This window comes from Cavia porcellus, unplaced genomic scaffold (genome assembly GCF_034190915.1).
Source record: "Cavia porcellus strain 051 isolate PalLab524CR breed Dunkin Hartley unplaced genomic scaffold, mCavPor4.1 scaffold_5, whole genome shotgun sequence".
Classification (NCBI taxonomy): Eukaryota; Metazoa; Chordata; class Mammalia; order Rodentia; family Caviidae; genus Cavia; species Cavia porcellus.
The window spans coordinates 39,512,983-39,526,693 of record NW_026947488.1 but is presented as its reverse complement, the minus strand read 5'-3'; the positions used below and the strand labels follow the sequence as shown (position 1 = coordinate 39,526,693).

The following is a 13,711-nucleotide window of genomic DNA, read 5'->3' as shown; positions in this document are numbered from 1 at the left end:
CCCCATCCCCATGCCCTGCCCCTGCCCCTTTTTCTTCTTCTTTTGCCTCCTCCTCCTCCTCCTCCTCTTCTTCTTCTTCTTCTTCTTCTTCTTCTTCTTCTTCTTCTTCTTCTTCTTCTTCTTCTTCTTCTTCTCTTCCTCCTCCTTCTCCTACTCCTCCTCCTCCTTCTCCATAATGACTTTCCATTTGTTTGATTGTTTTATCTGACTTTATAGCCCGATAGCTTACTATTTTAGCCACTTTGAAAAATAAAAAAAGAAATTACTGTTGGCTCTTTGCTCTTCTCATTTAAATGCTTGGAAAGGAGAAATGAGCAGAGCGAGAAGAGGAATTGAAATTCCTAGACTGTTTTTACAAAATTTTAAAACCAATCACATTTTTATGCCTAGGTTTGGGATAAAAAAGCTTTCAGAGCTCCAGTATATATGATATACCTGGGAGAAAATATAGGTAGTACAGTAGGGTACTTTTTATGTAGAATCCAGGTAGACATGTCTGTCTTCCTCCTGCTGGCTGTTGCTTTCTTTTTCCATATACAGGGTTGAAGTAGGTAGGGTAGTACTGAGCTTTTGCCATTAAAAAAACTTCCAGGCTTTTTATAGGATGTTTTAGTGTAATTTTTATTTGGAAATAAAAAATGTAATTATTGTTTTTACACAGAATCCATTGATTTTTTAAAACACAATCTTAGAAATAGCAATAACAAAAGAATTTCAACTAGAAAGTTTTCTTCCTATTATCACATGTCAGTGCATGTTCTATAGTAGACTATTATGAAAAGTTTGTAATTTGAAGTTGCAATTATTGTGTGAAGAAGATGAAAGAATTGCTTAATATCTCTAGGGCTATCCTTTAAAACATGAGAGAAATGCCAAATACCTATAATGCTTATTATAAGAATTAAACTGGAAAAAAATGGCAGCTTGCTAAGGGGCTGAGTGCAGAGTCTCTATGGAAAAATCAGATCAGATGCTAGAATCTGACAACATGGAGAGGGCCAGATGAATGGATAATGATTCTTATTAACCAAGACAGTAACTGAAGGGAAAAATAAAACTAGGAAGAGGAGGAAAAGAGCGGGTGGAGAGCTGAAGCCTGACATGCTTTCTGAGCCCCTTTCTGTGCTGTACTATGCATGTCTGGACATCCAAGGTCACATTGAGACCGCAGTGTCAATAATGGGAGCTGGCAAATCCCGGACCCTTAATGGAAAGACGTGGCACAGTGAACAGTAGATCCAAGGGGAAAAGCTATGTTGGCTCTTGGTGACTGCTGCAAATTGAGACCTGAGGCCCCACGAAGCAGCCAAAGCCACCTGGCCGTGCTGGAGGAAACTGTGAGAAGCTCCTGGGCTCCAAAGCTATACACCGTGCCGTTTTCTGACTGATCCACGCTGTGCTGGGAACGCGGTGAAGACATGCGACACAATGTGCAGTGGACCCAATAGGAAGATCTGCATTGAGTCCTGGTGAGTACTAGGGACTGGGTCCCATGGCTTCTGTCAGTGGCTGGAGGACATCTTGGAATTGGGCAGAGCCCGGCGCCACAGCAGTGTCAGTGACACAGAGAGGACTGGTGAAGGACATCTTGGAGCTGGGCAGAGCCTAGCACTGCGGTGACATCAGACAGTCATCCCTGGAGCAGAGAGGTCTGGTGTAGGACAGCTTGGATTTGGGCAGAGCCCTGCACCATGGTGACATCAGTCAGCCACCCCTGGCACAGAGAGAATTGGCAGGGTCTGGTGGGGCTGAACTATGCCTCTGATTGGGACCCAATAACAGATATAAAATTATTGCGACTCTGTGACATCAACAAGGTACAGCTTAACTTGTGGGTTGACTGACACAGAGGCTGGAGGCTAGCCTGCACCAACCCTGTATCCCTGCCTGTACCTCAGATAACAGCAAATTGGGGAGGGCAGCAAAAATTCCAGTCAGCATGCTTCAGAAAGACCCAGAAAGCAATACGGAGAGGGCTGGACCCCCAGGACACACTAGTCTGAAAGAAACCAGAAACATGACAAGAGATAGAAATAAAAAAATCTCCAGCTGCCAAACCTGGGAAAATAAGCCCAGGAGAAGTAAATATAGAAGAGAACCAGCACAGTAACCATCCAATACTAGACACAGCATCAGCGGATATTAAGAAATATCTTCATGACCTCATAGATAAATTTAAAACTGTACTTCGGATCCAAGTGAGGCAAGATATAAAGAGATTAAAGAAATGATAAGCCCCTCCCAAAAGAACACAAATGGAAGAGCAGAGGAAATCAGAAAAGAAAGAGAAACCTCTGGTGAAGAATTTAAAGATAACCTAGAATACATGAAATAGATCCAAAGAGATTACCAGGAAACTAAAATCTCCATTAAAAACTGGCAAAATGCCTTGACAGAAACTAAAGTTAGCCTTTTGAAACTTGAAGAGAAATTTATGATATATGCTCATGAAAGAAAAGACTTCTTAAAAATAATGAGGAACTAGAAAGAAACAATTCAAAGACTAAAAGATGACAAAAGGATACATAACTTAAGAATAAAGCACGTGAGTGAGGAAGCAGGAGTAACCAAAAATGAACTACAAAGAATATTCACAGATATGTTAAAGGAAAACTTCCCAAGCATAGGAAAAAGAAATGATATCCAGATAAATGCCGCATACAGAATTCCAGCCACCTACAACCAAAACAGATCTATACCCAGACATATAATAATCAAGATTCCAGAAGTCCACCAAATGAACAGAATATTAAAAGCAGCCAGAGAAAAGAAGCAGGTTACCTACAATGGGAAAATTATCAAAATAACAACAGAATTATCAACACAAACTCTCAAACTGAGAAGAGCCTGGGGAGAAATTATCCAAGCCCTGAAAGAAAATAATTTACAACCAAGAGTGATATTCCCAGAAAAACTCTCTCTCAAAATTAATGGAGAAATAAGATGTTTCCAAGACAAGGAGGAACTGTGGGAGTTCATGGCCACCAACCCAACCCTACAGAGAGTGCTGAAGAACATTCCAGAGAGAGAGAGAGAGAGGAAGGGATACCAGAATTCCAGCAACAGTGGCAAAGAGGCTTCAATAAACGGGCAGACAGTGGAATGAGGGAGTAAGGTGGACAAATTATAGCAGTAAAATGGAGTAGTAGACATGAGGCAGAGATTGTAAGCTATAATCTTTAATATAGATAGCCTTGATACACTAAAATAAAAAAAAACAGGCAGAGTAGATTAGGAGACAGGCTTCATCGAGATGCTTTGAATGGGAAATACATTCAACCCGAAGGAAGGCTAATAAACTGAAAGTCAAAGATGAGAAAGGAAAGCTATATGTGACAGGAAACCAGAGAGAAATAGGGACAACTCATCCAGCAGCTGCAAATAGATTGGAAAGCTATGACACTTTTGGGCAGTGTAAAAGTACACAGCTGGAAGGAAGGAAAACCCTATGACTTTAGTGAGTAAAGGAGTACAGCTCAAAGTCAAACTCAGGGGTAGAAAGGATCAGCAACACTCAGATATACAATGGGCTGGCCCCCTAATCTAAAAACTAAAGGGTCTCACTAGACCCCAAACATACAAAGCATCCTGTGAAGATGAAAGGTGAAAAATAGCCTAAAAAGGGAAGGCAGAGGTCATTGTTAATAGTGTATCAGGATTTAAAAGTCATAGTAGTCTTATCACTCTGTTTAGTTTGAATTTATTTTGTTCCGGGGTGTCCACTCATATCAGATTTGAGGGCACAAACATCTAACCCAAAAATAGCAGGTTATACCATGGTAACTATCCTTAATTTCCTATTAACTTAAACTGAAACCCTGTATTACTTACATTGTCTTCCTATGACTGATCTTATTTGAATCTGGTTTGTTAGATTGTGGTTTTACCTTGGCTGATTTTATTTGAATTTGGTATGCTTGATAGTATCAAGTCTAAAAGTAGAGGCAACTACTCTGAAGATGACAAGATGTAAAAGATATCCATACCTGTTTTGATTATTAACCGCTCTCAAGTCCTACAATGTTTTCAAAGTTGTGTTTTTGTAAAAATAGCTATGTAATACTGTGCTTAACTATGTTAAGCCTGATGCTGTGGACAAGTCTATTGAAAATAATAAGAGAAAGCATAGCAACTACAGTAGATCACCTAATATTGTTGTCTTATGTATCTTTTTCATTGCATGTTTTTCTAGGAATTTGTTTTGCTGTATTGTTATGATTTTTTTCCCTATAATACAAAGAGGATAGATATACATGTAGAAATTCACACATGGGAAGAATTTTTTAAACTATTTATGGGAACAGATTACATAATGCAAAATGTAATGAACAGATACTCTGAAGAAGAGACACTAAGAAACCCAATGCTAATTCTGTAACATTATGATATAAAATCTAGAAATACTATTATTCACTGTTCAGAATGATATTAGTCTAGTTTCTTAAGTTCAATTTCAGCATACATAAAGATAAGGACAGCTACTAAGAAGAGAATGAGAGACACTATGGTAGTCATTATTGTCTTCCCCAATGTCAGATCTTGAAGACCTAAAAAGCCTACATCATCCTGTAATGATTTGATTAGTTCTATAATATGCAGTATGTATTCAATGTGTGCGAAGATGGGGACAGCTATTTGGAAGAAACTAGAGACAGTAAGATAGACAGTGAAGATCTCCAGTGGATTTGCTTTGAAATCTGTATTTCTTTAAATTATTTCTTTTTGAACTGTTTTGTTCTGTTTTGATATGTTTAATCCTACCCTCTTTACAATAAAAATAAGTGTGTAGGACTGATAACCATATTACTAAGTTTTTGTTGGATCATTGAGCAGAACTGTTGGCAGTGTCACTATTTGAATGTTACTTTATATACTTTAATTTTGTAATCTGAACAACTATTTCTAAGATGACAATATGTAACTTATCAACTGGTGATTTCTTATGTTTATTTTTCTGTAATTCTTTTCTGTAATTATTTCTACCCTTTTTTCCTACTTTTTTTCCTTTAAATTAAAAAGAAAGAACTACAAAAAAAAGCTATTAAACTGCAATAGCTAGTATATAATAGGGTAGTAGGGTATTAATAAATGTCAGTTTTTCCTAAATACAGTGTTTCTCTTTGTATCATTTATTGTGTTTTTAGAAGAATGGAAGATTTTTTCCTTAGGAATTCCATTCCCAGTGATTTTCTCCATAAATCTCTTTACTGAATGAGAAGAAAATATTAAAATAAATTATCTAATTATTTTCTTATAAGATATATATTAATATTTTAAGAAAATTGACTAATATTGTTAATAGCATAAGGGAAAATTAAAATTGAATCTATATAAACATTATTTTATCATAATGACATATACTTAGAAAATTTATTTATTGCTTTTGATTAGTTTTCAAAAGGGACTAGTTATATTAGTTAAAATCACTTTCACTCATAATGCAGAAAACTGGTAACTTAAAAGAAACAAAAATTTGATTCCAAGTAAAAGTAATCTAGTTGTACGCTTGTATGTAATTATATGGTATCATCAAGAACTCAAGATTTTCCTTTTCTCTTCCCTCCTAGTACATGCCTTTATACCTCAGGGTTCATGAAAGTGTAAGTTTATTTTCTTCAAATATATTTTCCTGAAATCCAGTTAGTACTCTTGAACTTGATCAAATATTCATTTATGGCCTGTAGTCTTTGATCTTTGATTTTAGGAAGCAGTGTGCTCATTCACAGAAATCAATGTTCTAAGGAGGAAGAGGGCAGTGAAGGTGGAGGTAGATAATTAATCTCAAGTACTGTCCCAGTGATTACTTTTACAATGTCAAGTTGCTTTGATTACATGTAGTCATGTGTAATTGGTATACAGCTTGACTCTAGTGGCCAGGTTTATATTTCCTATGATTATTCTTTTCTGTGTGGAAAGGGTATGTTATGAATTTTTAGCAATAGTTTGACATATAGAAATAGGCTATTCTGAACAGAAACATTTTATTTACTTGAACTGTATGTTTTCTCCTCCAGATGGCTGATTTTACTAAATTTTCCATAATTTCTGATTTATGAATTCTAAAATGAGCAATTTAGCATCATCATAGGGATAACTTACAATAATTAAAGATGGTGGTATTTTTTTTTCATTAAAAGTAAGCATTGACAGGTTTAAATTCATTTATGTACTTCTTAAGATGTCAAGATTGCTTTAAAATACATATTTGATTTTTGGAAAGCTGCATTTAAAAATTAAATTTAAGGAATATTTTTAGCCTTCTCTGCACTGATTTTTGACCTTCTGATTCTATGGCAAATCTTTTTAATCCTGCCAGTGATATTTGTAAAGTAACAGCTAGCAATCATCCAATAAAGAGCAACTGAATTGATGTAATTTTGTTGGGTTTAATCAGTGATTCCTTTTATTGAATTGAATTAATATGCTTTCAAGGACCTCTAAAGGAAATAATTTTTTCAAACAATTTGATTACAAAAATTTTACACTACATACAAAAATAATGACAGGATCTTAAGTGCCATTTTAAGGTCCTCAGGATGGTTTTTCCCAAATTCTATATAAATAGTACTTGATTGTGAGATTTAGACAAAATCATTGTATTCTAAATTGTATAATACATAGAATCTTAGCCTATTATTATCATTTGAGTGCTAATTCAAAGCCAAAAATTCTCTCCCAAAAATTTTTTTAAAATAGTCACATGTCATCTTCTCAGTCTCAATTGTACAGTGCAAAAAGTATGTACATTAATGTGAATTTTCATCTTTGGACTTCAGAGATCAATCTTTCTATGGATCAAGTGTTACTGGTTGCAGTTCATTGTAATGAACACAAGTGATGTCCTCACATTCACTCAGTCATTTCAGTGAAAACGATGGCCTGTTGACCTGTATTTTTAAAATGTGTTAAAATGCAGAAACATATATAAATTTCTTAAGTGATTATGTAGCTGATATATAGTGACTTGTTTTTACTTTTCACAGAAATTTTATGTTAATGTTTTTAAAAGTCTTTGAAATTCTGTTATTTTTTTTAAAAAGCTTTCCTTGTTTATTACTAATATGACCTCATAAATTTGTATTGTATACTGGAACATATATCAGATTATATATTGGTAAAATAGATAAAAATTTCATTTTATCATTGAGTCCTTTTTAGCCAGTGCAAATTATATAAGGTGTGATTCAAAATCATGGTGAAAGTTGAAATTTTTAAAACAATGTTAAAGTAAAAAGCACATTGCCATTACTTGCCGTGAGTCTACCTCAAAATATTTCATTCATTGCCACCAATCCCCTCGAAATACTTTCCTTTGCTTGGGAATACACTTATCCCTACATTTTTGGAAAGCACTGGAGGTCCACTTTGGTGACCGTCTTTAATTGTGTAGTTTCAGCTGCATGGATCTCCTGAATGGGTTCACAGTGTTGACCTTTCATGGTCATTTTCACTTTGGGGAAGAGCTAGAAGTCACATGCTGCCAGATCCTCACATGCTGTCACGTTTTTATGAACTCGCCTTTCTGGTGGATGCCCCTCAGCAGCTGCATTCACTATATATATATACTCACACTTGTATAGCTACTCAGGAAAGAAGACTTTCAAGACTGTTTCAAAGACTGGCATGAGCCATGGGATAAATGTGTTTGAAGCAAGAGGGAGTTAAGTATATTGAGGGAAATTAATAGCAGTATGCCTTTCACTGTAATATTTTATTTAAATATTCACCATGTATGTTGATGACATCTTATATAATGCTGTGGTGACAAAAAAGCTTAAATTCTTAGTAGTTTAAAAAATTAAGATTCATTTCTTTCCCACATTTTTGTCTGAATTAGATGCCCTACAGGAAGTGCCTCAAGGACTCAGGCTGTTTCCAAACTTTTAGCCACAGCATGTAACATGTTACAGAGTGAGGGAGAGAACTAGTTGATCTTGGGGGCACATTGACAGAGCAGTTGTAGAAACGACTTACATTACTTCTGCTTGTTTCAACAGTCAGAATTCAAACAAGTGTCCCCAAGCTAAGTATAAGGAAGGCTGTGAGAAACAGAATCTTACAGAGTTCCTAAGAAGAAATGCTGTGGTAAACACATCGCAGTGTTTGCCATTGTACTTACATCAGGTCATTATCATTTGTAACTATTAGTGGTATTTTCATGACTGAGAGAAATAAGCCTTAGAGATATCTGGCTACTTCTTTAAGATTACACAGCTAATCAGGAACAAATTTTGAATGAGAAGGTACTTTTTCTTGCTTCTGGTCTCTTTAACTTTGCTCTGTACTTTTTAATATATTTCTCCTTTTCAGATTTGCTTATTCTACATAGAGACAGGTAACTCTACTTAGATCAGGAAAAATGAATGAGGGGCTGGAAAATATGCAGTTGAGATGTAGATGATTCTTTCCTTGGCTTTTTGCACAATTCTGAAGCTCTACCGATAAGTCGAAGGCAGATGAAATGGTACTGTTTTACAGTATCTTTGGATTACTGACCTGATTCACATACATTTTTTGCATGTTTTTGAGACTTTTGTGTGTGTTTGAGGTTCAATTTTAGAAAAAAAATTGCATTTAAATACTTGTTCACCCATCTGTAATAAGGATGTTTTACATGTAGCAGGTCCTGTGATGCTGGTACTTTTGAAAATACATAGTAAGAAATAAATAATTGTAGCCAAACATAAATTATATAAAGAAGTACAATTAGGAAAAAAAACAGAATTAAATAAATAATATTTAAATTCCTTTCAGATTATTACATGGTAGACAAGAACAAAATTTATAACCACTTACTTCACATAATTTCATTTTTATTTGTTCAGTAGTTAGCATAAAACTAGAATCTGATGCTTGAACCCAAATAGGAAATAGTTTATGGGATTTTCTTTTCCCTCCAGTCTGGCAAAGCACCTGAGGCATAATGTGAGATATTTAAATGACACTTCCTGATAGTATGAAAGCCAACCTAAGCCTTTATACATATAACTTCGTATGACTGCAGTTTAATCAGATATCATGTATAATAAAAACCTATATGAAACATATATTTGTATCAATAAGTCAATTCTATACCTAATCCCTGAGACTTCTATGGCAGATTAATTTTAAAATCTTTAAGTATAAGCAAGCACTGCTAAACAAAATATAAGCACATCTCTCCAGTTGGAATGAATGGAAGCCTTTGCCCACAATGAAAGCAAGGCACATACTGTGGACCTTTCCCACCTCAGAACATTTCTTCTCCTGTGCTCCTTAAAGTAGGCACAAAGGTGGGCAATGTCCAGTGACTTCAACTACTCACCGTATTTGGAAAGTCGTTGCTAAGAGAATTCCTAATGCTTGTTTGTCACTGTCTGTTTAGACATTAGGATTGTGTGTGAGGTAGCAAAATGCATGCTCAAAAAGGAGTGAAATTATGAACTATTTGCTGTTACATGGTAGATACCATCAGCACATCTCATCCACTCGATACCTGTTTCTACTCACAGATATGCATATGTGCATATGTTCATCTCCATTTGCTCAACAAATATTAATTGAATCTGTGAAATATGAACTGCTCTGTGTCAGTATTGATGATTGAGTTTTTTCAGTCATATTTTATTGGTATATTTTAGTATACATAATGATCACATTCATCATAGAATTAGTATACATAATCATAGAATTTAGTATACATAATGATCACATTCATCATCATTGTACCTGTACTTGTTTTAACTTTTTTTCTCAATTCCTTTACCCGCCCTTCAATCCCTCTTCCCATCTTCATTTACAAAAACTTTCTTTCCATGTTTTCCTTCTTTCTTTACTTTTCCCTTCTTTCCTTTCCCCCTCCCTTCTGTCTTGAATAGGAGAGATTATTGATTTGGTAATAAATGCAGGCTTTTCCTTGTGGGAAGTCATAGTTCCTGTTCAACTGAGCTATTGGAGCAATTATAATCCCTTGATTCTCTCAGGTGTTTCAAGGAGTCTTCTAGCATGGATCTTTTGAATTAAAATGATGTCTTAGCATTACTAAAATGAGCATTGGATGTCTTCATTAAAAGGCAAGTTATTTTGTAAGGTACTCTTTTCACAGAGTCCAATTTGGTACCCAGAAATTCTAACATACAGATTGACATACTTAAATGGCTTTTAAGTATATTTCAGAAAAAAATTTTAATAGATTACTTCTTAAACAATTTCAAGTCTAGTGGAGTGCCCTCTCATTCTCCTTCCATATACAGAATGTGTTTCTCTCTGCATATATAACTCTAATGCTTAAAATCCCTGCAGTACTTCTGCTTCACTCTGATTAAACTTCCAGATGTGTCCAGGCCTTAGTCATGATGGGAGCAGTCTAGGATAATAGCGAGCAGTGAGAGGCTTAAATAAGTTAACCGAGCAGGGTGTTGGGGATGTACCTCAGAGGAGGTGATCAGGTATGGTTGGTAGTGAGTTAGCAGCTAGCCCAGGCCTACAAATGCAGGGTCTCAGCCATGAACTTGGGGGACAGCAGCCCTCTTCAAGACCTGAAAGAGCAGGGCTGGGGATTTAGCTCAGTGGCATAAGCACTGCCTAGCAAGCGCAGATTCCTGAGTTCAATCCCTGGTACTGGTGGGGCGTGGGGTGGGGGTGGGGGTGAGGGTGGCAGTGGGGGTGGGGGGGTGGACCTAAAAGAGAAGCATGGCAGCGGAAACCAGAGGCTGTTGCCTTTTTGCTCGGGTAGGCGGCAGAGTTGCAGAAGAGACTTTGATGCAGGGCCATGAAAAATGAGACTTAAATCTTGACTCTCTCAAGTGGAATTGATTCTGGGGATTTTTGGTACTTGAGTCTGCTGTAGGAGTACAAAAGGCTCAGATGTAAGGACAGGGATTGGAGTGAGGGTGAAGTTTAGAGTCTAAGACCCAAACCATTTCTGACAACATCCAGTTAATCATGTATCAACCCAGCTTTGTTCTTCTTCTCTTTCCTTCCATTTTTTGATTACCTTTGGGTACTAGTCTTGACATTGATGTAGCAAAGAGTTTTAGAACCTAGTGAAGTCAAGTTGTATTTATTTGCACATTAAATGTCTTCAGAACTAAAGAGATTTTTCAAGCAGGAAGAATGAAACTGCAAGGGAAACTAACAACTTGGAGTGGTCAGGAAAGCCTTCCCAGGAGAGGTAACTCTGGAACACTGTTAAAACAGGAGTAGCAACATTCAAGGAAAGGAAGGAAATGTGCTACTCAGACCCATTTCTGACCATGTAATATAGCTGTCTTCCTCTGCAGAGGCCAGCCTTCTCATTGTTCTGCAGAACATTGTCTAGGAAGTGGCTAAGGAGGTTCTTCTAACACTTGAGGAATGCCACTTAAAATGGAGTGAGAGTGTTAGAGAAGAACTGAAGATAGAAACTCTGGTGTTATTGGTGTTGGCCCAAAGCTCCATCAGAGCCACCTTGGGCAGTCTGGCCATCATCGCCAAAGTAAACGCCAGTGCCTTGCCTTCTGCCGCATATCCATCTTGTGACATCTCTGAAGCTGACCCAACCAGCTGAACTTCTAGTATATGCTCTCCTTTCCACATGTGCCAGCTTAGTTCCTGCCCTTAGAAGTTTGAGCCTTGTTTACCCTTGTCAGTGAGCCTTCATAATGGTTTTAATGATAAGATGAAGGTGGGGAGAGGGGTTCAAAATACAAGCTTGTCTGCTTAAAACTTTCCTAAGTAATGGCCATTCAAGAACGTAGCTTGTTGATTGTACCTCTAACTTCAGATAATAACGTCTTTCTATCCTAAAACTAAAGATCAAAGTTGCTTATAAGGTTTAGTATGTACCTGCTCCCCATTTTAAGTGAAACTTCCCAGCTAAAAACTCCGTTGAAGGAGCAAGTCTGTACAATAATCAGTAAGAAACATTTCTCCCTGTTGTAGCCATAGCTACATCTAAACAGCTAAATCTGGGAGGCCATATTCACTGATTAGGGCATAAAGCAGTGAATGTCTTATTTATCTTTATAGGCCAGATTGTTTCTATCATAGATAGAAGGTGCTGAGTAAACTATTTTATTGTAACTTTGAAATATTACTATCATTCTCCCTGAATTTTCAACATGGTTTGATGGTTTGGTTTTCTTTAACTTGCTGTGGAAAGTTAACCTTTTTAATCTGTGAGTGATTTCTAAATGAAAAAAAATCAAAATTTTAAAAATGATTATAGAAGGCAACCTTATGATCATATACATATTTGAATAGCAGTTATTTTAGTCATTGTTATCTTTTATGTTTGCTAAGTGTATTAGCCAAGATCTTATAATTTTCTTTATATACATTTTATTTACATAGGAAGAGAACAATATATATTTGTATAGTTGGCAAATTAAATACAGAGAATTTGTATTCAATAAATCAGATAGAAAAGACAAAATGTTTCATTCATGCTTCATATTGCAGATAGTATTAACTCTTTCTGATAGTTTGATTTTATTAGTAATTTGCCTTCTACATATAAGAAATAACTCATCAATGATGTCATATTACCAATATGTATACATATTTTATTCTATCATAGGTTTCTTTGTAAAAGTTTTTCAGTTTTATGTCAATGGTGTGCTTATACTCCCACCTTGATATTTTTTAGGTTCATTTGTTTATATTTTGCTTCTGACTTCCAAAGTTTGCATTTAAAAAGTTAGTTTCATAATTGGTAAATATTATATTACTTTTGTATATTTGTTTCATAAATAACTTTTAAAAATGTAACATTTAAGTAATTCAAGATGTCTTTAAATTGGTGAATCATGTTCAAAGATAGGAACTAAAATTGCAAAAATATTAGAAAATAAAACAGTGTAAATCCTCTTTTCAGTTATGGGAATTCCTTGGTTAAAAAAAAAAAAACTATGGACTTTTATAAGCTTTCTCAGTATGTTTGGCTCTCTACATGGTATCTAAGTGCTTAGAAGTACAGATTCATATCAAAACACAAATACTCTCAAATTAGAAAGTCCTTAACAGGTGCCAGGATACATCTGTATATCTTCCTAATTATATAGTAGCTATAATATAATGATTATATAGCTTATCTGTCTATATTAAAAGTAAAATCTTTTACTGCAAAAGTTTATTTCCTATATTAAATATCTATTACTTATCCCCAAATAGTTGCTGAATATGATATGTGAATGTACAGTGGGAAACAAAACTTTTAAAAAATAGTACAGGCAAAGCCATTTGTATTCTGGAACCACTAGATTATATTCAATACTTCAGTTTATTATAAATAATTGTTTCCTTTATACTGACTTATACGGCTACAGAATAATCCAAGATAAGAAAATTTTGGGAGGAGCCACTTTTCTAATCTCTTTAAATTTGGTATTGATAGGAAGCCTAGTCCAGTCTTTGAAACTGCTTTCATTTAACTCCTCCCCCGAAACTACAGATAGACTAAAGGGTAAGGGGTGAGTGAATCTGATAAGCTCTCAGTCACAACAAATCTAAAGAAATGCTAGGAGTATAGCTACCGGCATTGTGGACCTATGAGAGGCCTACTGAGAGATTTTTAGCTTAAATGATCCTGTGTTAATACAGCTTTGTCTTTTGCCAAAAGTCATTAATAAAAATTATGAATTAGAACACATTCATTATTTTGGATACTAGTTTCTGCACATGTAAAGATAAGTGTAATGATATTCAGTTTACCAGGATGAAATAAATAATTGTGAATTGCAAATTCAAATCC

The 13,711-nt window shown here is 35.5% G+C and overlaps 1 protein-coding gene across 2 annotated transcripts in view; it reads left to right on the top strand.

Moving 5' to 3' along the window:
* Positions 1-13,711, top strand: part of Macrod2 (mono-ADP ribosylhydrolase 2) — a 1,970,011-nt gene that overhangs the window by 518,765 nt on the left and 1,437,535 nt on the right. The gene's annotated exons all lie outside the window — the stretch shown is intronic.